The sequence below is a fragment of the Aythya ferina genome (genome assembly GCF_964211825.1).
Source record: "Aythya ferina genome assembly, chromosome: 2".
In the NCBI taxonomy this organism is placed as follows: Eukaryota; Metazoa; Chordata; class Aves; order Anseriformes; family Anatidae; genus Aythya; species Aythya ferina.
In genome coordinates, this window is record NC_140297.1 from 140156764 (window position 1) to 140169293 (window position 12530).

General features: G+C 36.4%; 1 protein-coding gene across 31 annotated transcripts in view; it reads left to right on the forward strand.

Annotated features, from left to right (window-relative positions):
- Positions 1-12530, forward strand: part of RIMS2 (regulating synaptic membrane exocytosis 2) — a 448070-nt gene that overhangs the window by 138361 nt on the left and 297179 nt on the right. The window lies entirely within an intron of this gene.

Sequence of the window (12530 nt, forward strand, 5' to 3'; positions counted from 1 at the left end):
TTAGCTGCCATTAGGAGCTCGCATTATTAGCTCTAATCCTTAAAGCATATTAAATAATCATAAACAAATTTGCCTGGGAAAATGATTTCTGTGTGGATGTGGCAGTGAAAGGATTAAATGCTCAGCGATGTGCCTGTTTAACCATATATAATTTGTTGGGAGATGTAAATTAGGAGCCCTGCATACCATTTGCAACACAGGCAGACAGCAGTTCCTTATTTTTAGAAGACTTTGATGCTGTGTGCGATGCTTGTCACTAATGGCTTTAACTAGCCAAATTACAGCTGGTCAGGGGATGCTTTGCAGTAGGTCGGTCAGCTCTGTAGGCTACCCTTTAGCTGTTGTTTTGTGGAAATTCAAAGCGATGGGGAGAAGTTGTTGTTTATTTGTGGGAGACGGTTATTAAATTGGCTGCTCAGTTTTATTTCTGAGAGGAAACTGAATTCATAGCAACTCATTTTTGTTGCATTCAGTGAAGATAATGCTGTAATGCCAGTGTTGAGAACTTTTTCATACTGCTTTTAAATATTAACAGAAAAAAACGATGAAGAAATGTATCTAAAAGCCTGAGAGTGCAGATCGGGGAGAAGAGGAAGCCTGTAGTTTTTTGTAAAGATAGTGCACTGATGGAAACATTCTGGAAAAAGCATGGAAGTAATATTGCAGAGACTGTACCCAGCATTTTAATCTTCCTCTCTGTATCTGTGGGAGAAATCCCTTTTAAATGAGGTATCCTTGCTTCAATACAATGATATCTGTATTTAATACTTCAGAAAACTGTTATTTCCCAGAGCATTGTTCTAAGGATTCTATCCCTTACTCCTGATGTTTCTTTTATCAATATTTTAATATTTATTTAATGTTAGTGCTTTCAAGTTCTCGTACCTTGGCTGTGAATTTCTATTTAGGCATGCAGAATGGGGGAGGCAGCTTTAGTAATGACAATCAGTTTAGTGAATTAAGATTCTTTTAGATATAGCTGAAATCTGTAGTCGGTGGGATTTTCCTTACCTCCCTTTAGTGTGCTGTGAAATCTTTGAAGCTCAACAAAATGGAGCAATAATTCATGTATTATCAGCTGTGATTGTAAAGCAGTGCATATTTCCAAGTGCACAGTTTCAGGCCTGCAGCAACCAACAAAGCCCTTAGCAACTGTTCCAGACATCTACAAACCGATTCCTGGTTCTCTGTATCTGTTTTTGCAGATCAAAGTGCCTGCTTTTTGCAGATCAAGGTGCATGCTTCTTCTTAATTTTGTGCAGACACGTCTGCGTACTGCTTTTAGGTGTGTATTTTGTTGTAAGTCTCATGCAAAAGCTGCAAATGATAGCAGTTTCCAATCAAAAGGCATCAGAGGAATATTTGATTGCATTTGTTGTGCCTGAGATTTAGAATTACATTTATTCTAGAAGACCGGCAAAGAAGAAAGGATTACTGGAAACCCAGCCTCTCACCCGGTATGGGCTGTCAGGTTTAGGATGAGAATATTTCTACATTTATAAGGAGCTGTTTAATGATTTTCTGGGTACCAGTGCAAAGCATTGTGCAATTTTTTAACAAAATGCAGCAGTAACCATGGTAGACAAGTCATGCTTTCTGTGTTATTTAAACTTTTTTATTAGTTGGAAGTTATTTAAACTTACGGGGTAAAGAGGTTCTTTCTAAATTCGGAATAAGTATTTTAAATTTGGTCATGATAAAAGGGCTTTGAAGAAGTCACATATTGAGTAGTCACTAAAAGTCTTTCCTACATTTATTTTGGAGGGTACTCCTTGTTATTGTCTTACTCATTAAAAATTACATTTTAATTTTTCTAATTACATCAATGTAGTGTGTATTTTAGGTAGATTTTTCACTGAGTTTTGCATTATTAAGGTACCATACTTGCTAAAACCCGATTGTTTGTGCATCAGAACTGTAGCAAGGAAAACAAAAACATCTACAGCATGTACAAGATTGTGCTTTACCAACGTATAATGTGGTCTGTCTCTTTGGGCTTTGAAGTTAAATATTTATTCAGATTATAAAGCCTCTTTTGTGCTTTTTCAGTTTTATTTTCAGTCTGTTTTTATATGTAAAAAGTAAAAGTTGGAGTCCAGAACGATAACAGCTGACATTAAGCACAAAATGATTAACTGCTGGTATACAAAGCAATAATGGGAAGAAAACAGGTTTACACATACTAACAGCATAGCAGGTAATAAAATATTAAGAAGAGTCATAGGGGAATAGGTAGTCTGCATATGACTGTAACTGAAAATGCATTCCTATTAATTTTCACATGATCTATATTCTTAAGAGTTCTCCTGAAGTTTAGATGTGCTGTGATTTTGGCTTTGGAAAACCAGTTATCATGGCCTCGGTGTTCTGGTATTATACCAAACATTAGCAGGAATATATATTAAGCTGCTTTTTTGTCATTTTACAAAGAAACCTTACATGAGTTGGCTTTTTATTGCATGTTCTTTGTGTTACAGTAGCTGGTGTGAGAGGACCCAAATGACACTGAACTCCTCATGAGTTAGATTGATTTTACCGTCGAAATGGCTTTAGTTAGCCTCTGCTAACAGCTTCAGCTGGAGGAATATTGCAGTTCGGTTTTCAGTAAGATGCTGTTGTGGGTGTAAAAGGGCGAGCTTTACGGGCTCTTCCTCCTGGTCCTGCACGTCTCCTGTCCCACATTACCAGCTCTGGCCAGCTGAAGCAGTACATGCTAGGAGTTCACTTCAAAATCATGTTTCACCTACCTTGTGAGTGCAGTGCTATTTCCCCTGCAATAGGTTGCTTTCTGCTGGAAAATTATTAGAATTACCTCGTGTTAGGAAATCAGTAGAATTGTTTTGTATTCTTGGCATTTGGCAAACAGCAAGCTTGGGGAATGAAGTCTTCATGTGTCTGGGAAAGAAAGGGTGGGGAAAGAAATCGGGAGACTTTTCTTTTGATTCTGAAAGCGTACCAAGTGCTTACATTACATTCAAATTGCTCAGCAGCATCTAAAGGAGCTCCAGATTTTTGAACTCTTAATTTCTTTCTGATGATGTTAGCTGTCATTCACATGAGTAAAGACAATGAGATAAAGTTTTTGAATGTCTTTAAAAGCCTTTAATTATCAGATATGTTGCATATTCTGATCGTCATTCTTCGTTTAGAGTTCAGGGTACAAATACTGTGCTGTCAGATGCTTTATTTGTAGCAGCACGCTTTGAGAAGTCACAGTTGCTTTGGGCAATATTCAGATTAACACATCACTGCATTATGGCGAGTATCTTTTGTGACTAAAATTGATACAAATGGCACGGAGGAGTATCAGTCCAATTTTACCATTGCAGTATATATTAGCAGGGCTTTTCTGAGAATGGAAAGAAGGGGATTTACCTAAACCTAGTTTGTCCCACAACATGTTAATATTTTTTTTTGTTACAGCCATGTGAAGGTGAATTTGTTGTATAGGTTGGCCACACAGGGGCATAAGATAACTTATATATTCTGCCCCAAGTACCAGTACCAAGGTTGTTCTCCCCACAAATTCTATGTACAGCAGAGGCTCGGGAATGGTCCATGCTTTGAAATTAGACACACCTAGTTTAAAAAAGTAGACTATGTTTTATTTCATTAAATTTAAACTCATTATTTTTAGAGATTCTTAAGTGTTTACGCTTTTTGAACTCCTCGGTAAGCATCTTTTAAATAAGTATGCTGATTTTCAAAAGGTTACTAAAATAACTAATATATCACCCTATTTATGAAACCAGATACTTACACAGAAAATAAGATTCTAACAGAAAACTCTTATTTTCATTATTTAATTTTCTGTTTTCTTTCCTGAAGATACCTATGAGCTATTTACTGATGCTCCATTTTATAGTTAAGCCATCACATGATGTCAAGAATTACTGGCACAGACATTTGTTATTCATCATGGTGCAATTAATGATTACTTTGACATTGAAGGAAAAAGATCATTTTCTATTCCCTGTTGGGAAATGATTTTGTGGAGATATTTCTGCAGAACAGATTTTTAATTTTCCTGACTGTATAGGTTCAACAAAGCATGGGGTTTGCAATAATTTTAAGGGTATGTTAAATTTACACATATTTCTAGTCCAAGAGTCAAGGATAAAAACACAGCGATGACATTTGAACTGAGTCTATTGTCCATTTTCTGACATACGGTACTGAGTAATAACTGCAACTGCCTCCCTCCCATTCAGAATGGAGCTTGCCCATAACTACCTTTAACTATGTTGTTTGTTGGGATGTTCACTTCCCTACTAGATACATATAAACCCATCTTAAACCATTTCCTGAATTTTTCAGCTGATGTGCTTCATCAGTTGAAAAGCCATGTGATACTAGAAAGAAATCCAGAACATTTATCTGTATTCCTTTTCTTTATATATTTTTTTTTCCTTGACGAGTCAAAGGCATAGCAAAGCTATTTTTCCCCGGTTCCTAACAGTGTGTTACATCAGACACAATCAGGATTCCAAAACTAAGCTAATGCCACCCCTACATCTCTGCATTACTTCAGAGAGGTTAACCATGTCATATGATCAACAATCGTTTTTCACCTAAAATTGGAGTCGTGAACCATATTGAGGTGAACGCCTATGCATATATTTAAACTTCTATAAACACAAGGTGAAGACTGGCTGGATCAAGAGGTTGTATATAAGACATAGACAACAGGTTGCATATAAAAGACAGAAAGAAACTTACGACTTTCTTTCCTGGTATTCCATGAAAAGCAGCTGTCAGAATAAGGAGAACCTTTTAAATTCCTCTTTTTCCTGTAACCCGTTTAAAAATTCCAAGCTTTTGGATTACAAAAAAGCCCACTACCACAGCAACCCAATGAAGTGGAGCAGACAGCAGGGGTGAGGGAGCTCAGTGGTGAAATTAGTGACCACATTTGGACTTCTTTGCACCTTTGCCATGCGTCCTCACAGAGCACTCCATGTGCTCTTTGAGCTGTGAACAAGTATATTGAACACCATCCATCCTTTGGCCCTTAATTTTCTACTTTGGGAGAAAGTGGGGCAAGCAGCACGAGTATATTAGTTTCCTCCTTCTCATCTTTCTGTTTCCCATGCAAGAAGAAACTGAACATGCCCTGAAGCTATTTCTTTTTGGGAAGAAGTTCTGTATTGCATCCTGTCTTGGCAGCTGTTAATTTTTTTGGGACTTGTTTTTTAAATCCTTTTTTTTTCTGGGGAAAAAAATCAGTCAGAGAGAGAAAAGTAAGAGAGAGATTTCCTTAGAGAACCATCTCCCTTCCTATCTCTTCCAGCTCTGGAGAGAGCTACCTTCTGTTACTTCCACCTCAGTTGCTGCAGATTTAATAAAGTGACATATGCTTCCTCTGTGCATCTCACAGAGCTGGGGATATTTGCAGCCGTAACAGGTTTCTCTCTATTCTCTTTGTGCATCAGCTACTGTTACATGAGGATGCTAAGAATATCCTACCTGGTATGTGGTTGCAACTTCCCACCAGGAAGAAAAAAAGAGGAGGGGTCAAATGTGGACAATTGACCACAATCCAGTTAGTATGTTACATTTTTGAATTTAAATCACCCTAAATTTGGAACCAATTACGTATGTCTTAAAACTTATGGATATTTAACCAGGATGAGAGCATTAGAAATCTAAGCTATATTTGATGAGAACATATGAGAAGAATCCCTCTCCATTCTTGAATAACTCAGATAATTCCTGTAATTCCTAACACCATCCTCATGAGGTGTGGGTATTATCTTCTTCCAGAAGAAGAAAAGGTAGATGCCATGATATTAAAAAATGACTGGTGATTTTGTCTGCATGACTTGAAACATTTTAAAGAGATCTGTTTAAAGAGCCCAGTAGTTTATGAAAAGTGCATGTTCTGACAGACATCTAGAAATCAAAATTTCTAGCTATGGACCTTTATGGGATACTAGACGCATTTGGTGGTTGATTGAGCTGTGGTGACTGCCACTAATGGTATGATCTTACCCTTCCTTGGGTGTTGTAGAAGTGCCCTGGGTGGTTTGTGAGTCTGTTCCATGGCGCCTTGGGTTCCTTTGGCATTCTGGTATGAGGCAAAGGCAACGTGCCAGACCATACACTCAAATGCATATTCATAAATATTTCCATTTTCCCACCTGTACAGTCAAAAACCCCTGGTAAGATCCTAAGCCAGGCCTCCATTGCTCAGTACCAGGTATGTCAGAAGAACAATCATTGAGGCCCTCACCTTTTGTTTTCACTCCTTTCTTTATTGTTTTAGCTTTTTTCCTTTCAGGCCAGTCAGTGAGTTAAATCACCTGCACATTCATGGCCCAACGGGCCTACCCATGGCAACATTCATTTACCCTGTCGGGAACTGTACTTATAACGAATTGTGGAAACATGGTGCTTCAAAAAGAAATCTTCTGATTACAACTAAGATATATCCATGTGCTCCTCAGTAGAGGCCCTTTGCCAGCTGTTCTGTGGCCTCTGCCGGCTCCTGGCAGTGGCGAGGAGGAGGTAGGCCGCTTCTCTGGTGTGGGCCCTCCTCCTGGTCTGCTTCTTGAAGTGTTTTTTTCTGTTTTTGATCTTGGCACAGTGTGGTTCTGGGTAGGAAGAGAATTACAAGGGTGACCAATCTTATTTAAACCTCTTGAATACGGTCTCAACTGAGAGATGGACAGAATAACACAATAAATGTGGAAACTTTGGATATGTGGTCTAGATAAACGAGGATGGAAGAGAGCAGTATTGCAGCTCTTCCTGCCTTCCCACTGAGGCAGGGCTAACCTTCCAGCTGCTAACTATGGACAGAGCAGCCCTTTAGATCCCCCAGGAGTACACACTTGGTAGAACGAAGGTTTATTTAGAGAAAATACCAGGTTTCGAAACAGTTCCAAAAAGATTGGTAGCTAGGCTTCAGGTGGTTCATAATGTTCTGATAAAAGGGATAATAAAAAATAATATTGGTCCTTGATAAACTGTGAAATCTGAGGTGAGTTAGCAGTATCGTTTTAACCCTACCCTTAGATAGGATGCTTGAAGCAGAAGTTTGAAATATTTCAAGCCCTTGGCTTCACTTCAGCTTGTGCTGAACAACAGGGAGGCAAAACCCTTTTCCCTTAACCCTGACAAAAAATAACTGCGAGAATCAGAAATGACATAAAAATTTTGCATGTTGGAGAATTTTGTCCCAAATTTGTCTAAGTATGGCATGGATTACAGATTTAGTTGTTGAAATATAAACTTGTATTGGTTTTAGAACAAGAATTGGGTTGGATTTATCTTACTGAAGTCAGTGAATTTGCATACTGTCTTTATTTATAAGGCTGAAATAGATCTCGATTAATACACCCTATCCTACTTGCAACTTTTGACATATCTGTCTGATGAAGATACACTTCCAAGTCCTATCTTCTGGTATTCAAGATAATTTTTTATCATGAAACTTAATATTTTTAAGAACTTAGTTTGTAGTTCATGCCTTTTAGATTGTAACAGCCATTAATGTTATAATCTGAACAATAACCTTTTTTTGTTAAAAGGTGCACAAGACTAAGCTGACAGGCAAGGAAATGCAATTTCCTTGTTAACTGCTTCATAATATTTATCTTTCTAAATCTGTAAAGTAATATATGAAGTTGCTAAGAAATACTCTAAACCAAAGAAGTTTAGTATGTGGTTCAGCTATTATGCACCAAAGAGGGGGCCTCTTAGCGTGTATTATGCATGTGTATTTGTAAGTGACAAATATTGCATTATTAAATAAATGACAAGTGAGAAAACTTGATACAAATTTGAATATTTTTTTCTCTGTAATGCATTCAAAATACTATTTTTGAAGTGTTGATTATAACACTATTAAAAGATGGCCCCAGATTTTCAAGATGAAATACACACCAATTATTGATTTCTTATCTCAGTTCTGCAAAATTTAGTTGCAAGTATAGATACGCAAACGTAATAAAAAAAATCTAAAATAGCTTCAAAAAAAATGGCTGAAACCACAAGCATAAAATCTCCTCTCCCAACCTACCCTCTCCTCTTCTATATACCAATGTTTCTCTTTGCATTCCTTGATTTTCCTAGCATTATTTTTTATGTTGTTGCTCCTGCGTCTTCAGATTGCACTCACAGCGAGTGCATTTTGTGTGGATGTTGAGAACCCAGGGGCAGGCAGCGTTCCGTTCACTTGACAGCTTCCATTTTTCACTGCTGTTGGTGGCATTGTTCTGCTGTAAAATTACATGAAAATGTGTTTTTTTAAAGAAGACCCAAATTTTACAGCTCTTCTGTATCACAGTGACTCTACCACTGTGCCTGACCATTATTCAAATAACCTATAATAAATGCCTCTAATGCCCTATTTTCAAGAACTTTTCCAATAGAACCTACTTCATCTAACTGTTAGAGTTTTGCAAGTTTTGGAGAAGTGTCAGGAAGGACAGAAAAGATTTTAAAAAGCAACAAGAATTATGGTTATAAAACCACAGCAATTCAAATAATTTACATGCAGAAAAGCTTGTGATTAGTGTAGATCGTTAATGGTAAAGTATGCTCATTCATAGCACAAAGCACAATCATGGGGCATAAGGAGTACCTGTAATGGTATTTCAAATCTCCTATTTTAGACTACAGCATGAGAAGAAGGTGTCAGCATCATTTGGTCAAAGAACTGGGGGGTGCAGAGATCTGAATTCTGCACCTGCCACCATCAACATTTCCTTTGCAGTGCCAGGAGAATAATATGAACTTCCCTGCTGGAGTTTTCTGGTATATATTTCCTATTCAATATGTCATGGGCAGACTGAAGTTTAATTTATAATTTTTCGCAAAGTGTGATGCTGGATGTGCACGTATACACAAATGAGAGATCAAAGGCAGTTTTCATTCTATTTTCTAGGAATTTCGGTTCACCTTTGGATTTCAGGCCATGCGACAGAATAGCTTGAATATCTTAAGAGATGCCCAAGGATTTTGTGGCATACCCTTCACTTGCACTGAGGACGCCCTCAGTCATACCAGCTGCAAATTGCATCATATTGCTAACTACATTATTTCCTTAGATAGTCAGCTACACAGCTGCTGTGTCTTCATCATGGTGATTTTTCATCTTGGGATGGGTCTTTCAGAGTGTTCTCAATTAATTCAAGAACTGAACATAATTTGTCAGTTCTGCAAGCATATATTTATATACATATAAATATGTAAATGTATATACATGTAAATAAATACATACAATTCTGCAAGCATATATTTATATACATATAAAGCAAATATATTCGTGTTTGCATGGAAATAGTGAGTGTGATGATGTTGGGCAATGTGTTTGATAATAGTTGCTAAGTATAATGGAGACTCTAAAAAGCTGGGTAACTGTACAAGCTGCTCAGAGGTTCTGTTTATAAGATTGCACTGGTGTACAGAAATACCTTCTCCTCCTGTGAACCACAAAAAATAAAAATAAAAATAAAATCACTGATATGCAGTGGCTGTTGCTGATGGTAAGCTCGGAAGAACCCGTGGACCTTGATTTTTGTGGGTTTTATTGCAGTTCCATGGAACTAATGCAGTGGGGTCTGTTCTGGATTCTGGTCTGTTGATGTAATCCATTGCGAATATGTCTGTATTTTAGAGTTCACAGATAAATATAGAAATAAATGCAGTTGAGAAATGTGAACATTTCCTACTAACCTTTAATTGGGAAACCTTTTGAATAATCATTAGTGTTTAAATGCTGTTTCAATAATTACTTTTCTACTGAAGCTATGCAGGGTACATTAATCAGAATTTCATGTTGGTTACATACGAGTGATATCTAATCTGTTCTTGTGTCATACATAGAAAATCTGCTGCATATATTCACCTTTGATTGGAGAAAGTGGATATTAAAACAATAGTTTTGGTCAGATTGGGAATGAATTTTGGATCTACCGTTGCTTCAGCTGAAGATTAGCTAAGTAAAAAGGAGAAAAAATGTTTTTCTTAAGTAGGTCTTTGGCAATGCATCAGCTCTGCTTGAATTCTGGGAGTTTCATTATAACAATTTCAAATTTGGAGCAATGTGTTAGTGCATGATACATTTTTTTCTCCAGAAAATAATGTTAGTTCATTGTAATTGCCAAGAAAATGTGTGGAAAAAGTACACTGAACTCTGAGGAGTGTGACAGTGTGGCGATAAGATAGGAAACAGTTTATCATATAGACCTACTCATTGCAGTGTGTTATTTCTGTCCCTTGCCTATCTGTATTTTTTCTTTCCCTGTTTCAGTTCTCTCCCCTGACAAGAAAATGCTGCAAAATAATATAATTTCAGTCATGCATCAGGCATTCCACATGTAATGTAAAGTTTAAACTATGGCAATAGAGTAGTTGTTAATTTTTCGTTATCTCCATGTACCTAAATAACACGTTTCAGAAACTTTTTTTTTTTCCCCTACATATTACTCTATGGGGGGATAAGTTTTGTTCTATTTCAAAACGAAGCACTTCATTAAAAATTCAGCATCTTTCCCTATCCATATCAATGCCTAAAAACAAATGATTTATCTTTGCTTTAGTTTTTCAAATGGTTTTGCACTAGCAAGATTGGTGACATTTTTTTTTTTTTTTCCCAGAATAGAACACATTAAGTTATATAATTAAAACCAAGAAAAGGTAATGGTTTCAGGCCAATATATTAATTTTGGATTTCTGAACTAAGCTTTGCTTTTATTGGTGTGCTAGACTAGTCTATGTACTGAGCAGATCTAGAAAGAAAATTTTATTTTCTATTATTTTGACGGGTTTTGTGCTTAATCATGCGATGCACTATATTTTTAGTGTGTGTTTCATCAAGACTGAACCGAATACCCTGAAAAAAATATAAGAAAGTACTATAATGATTAATGTTAATGCACTTCGTACTGATTGCAGATTGACTAATGCCAGCATGAAACTGATGCATTCCTAGTAGGGTCCTTTGGATATAGACCACAGGCTTCACCTGTACTCAAAACATGTTGGGAAGTCCAATTTAGAAACATTACCGAATTGGAAGAGGTTTACGAGAGTGGTTGTGAGGAAGGATACTGTCAATATCGCAGCAGAAGTATGTATTAACTCTGCAGTGAAAGCGTGCCCTCCATTTCGCCTGATTATATTTTCTGTCTACGATATACTCTGTGCTGATTAGCTGCACTTTCTGCTGCAGGGCTGCTGCATTCTATTTACGGTATATAATCATGTATAATAAATAAGATGGTTTGAATACTTAACCAGGAATGATACTACATTTACTAAGGTATTCATGTATTATTGTGGATTATTTCTGGTTCCACAGTTAATGCTAAATTCTATTTTTTTTTTCCTTTGAAGCAGAAAATTTAACTTTGTTTCTTGTATATAGGAAAAGAAAAAATTCAGGTATTCTAGATGTTCTCTCGGTAAAGCTTACAACTGGCTTGAAATGATCTTTTAGCTTTTGAGTTCTAGTCCAGTAAAATAGTATTTTAAATATTTACATAGCAAGTCTCATTTTTTTTGAGATCTGTACAAACAGTACAATGAATAAGGCACTAGTACAGCTTTTTTTTTTTTTTCCTTCCACTTTCTTTGTAGCTCTGTAATCTGCTAACTAAAAGACTAAAACTTGCTAACTAAAAGATTACTTTTCATGAATCTTCATTTTGATCTTGATTAGTCAACAAAGATTGTTTTTACGTTGCTGGCTTAATGCCTTTAAGTGATATATACAGAATTAATTTATTTGTTAAAGAGGATTATAATGTCTACGTCTGTTTTTACCCTCAGTAAATCTAATATAATAAAATAGCTTTGCACTTTGCCATGAAAAGTTCATACAGTATTCCTCCCAAACATCCTTGCATTTCTTCTCTAAACCATCTTTTTTATTCAGTGGTGATAATTGGGGGTTCTAGTTGAATTCGTGTGAGAAAGGAGCTTCACATTTCAACTCCTAGTTAGGAACATAAGTTCATTGTGCATCACTCAGGAACTGAGATGAGGATAATATAGACTCCTGGAAATAAGCAATGAGCTTTAGATAAACATCTTCTGTAGAATGCAGATTTAATGTTTTCCACATAAAGCCCATAGGGTGTCTGTTGAGGCTAACCATGACTTGCAGGTTGCAGCCTACTGAAAAACTATTAAATGCCATTTTAGGTTTTGAGTAGTTTATAACTGTGAATGTGGATGGAACATGCTGTCCTATGAGTCTGAGACACTGGAATCATTGAGAATATTTCTGGAAATATGGTTTTAGCTAATCTACATTTCAAAAAAGCAATAAAAGAAGATGAAAAAGAACACAAAACAAAACCAAAAAAGCACCACGACGAAAGAGATAGAATAGTGAAATGGAAATATGCCCAGGTTGGTTTAATTATTGTTGAAAGAAAACAGCTTAGTAGCATATGTATGTATTAATTACTTAAACAGCAAGGATGAAAGAGATTCATTTAGGAGATTTAAAAAAATCCTGAAGTATGATGAAATCAATATAAGGTTTAGACTAAATGTCCATTCATATTTCTTAATCT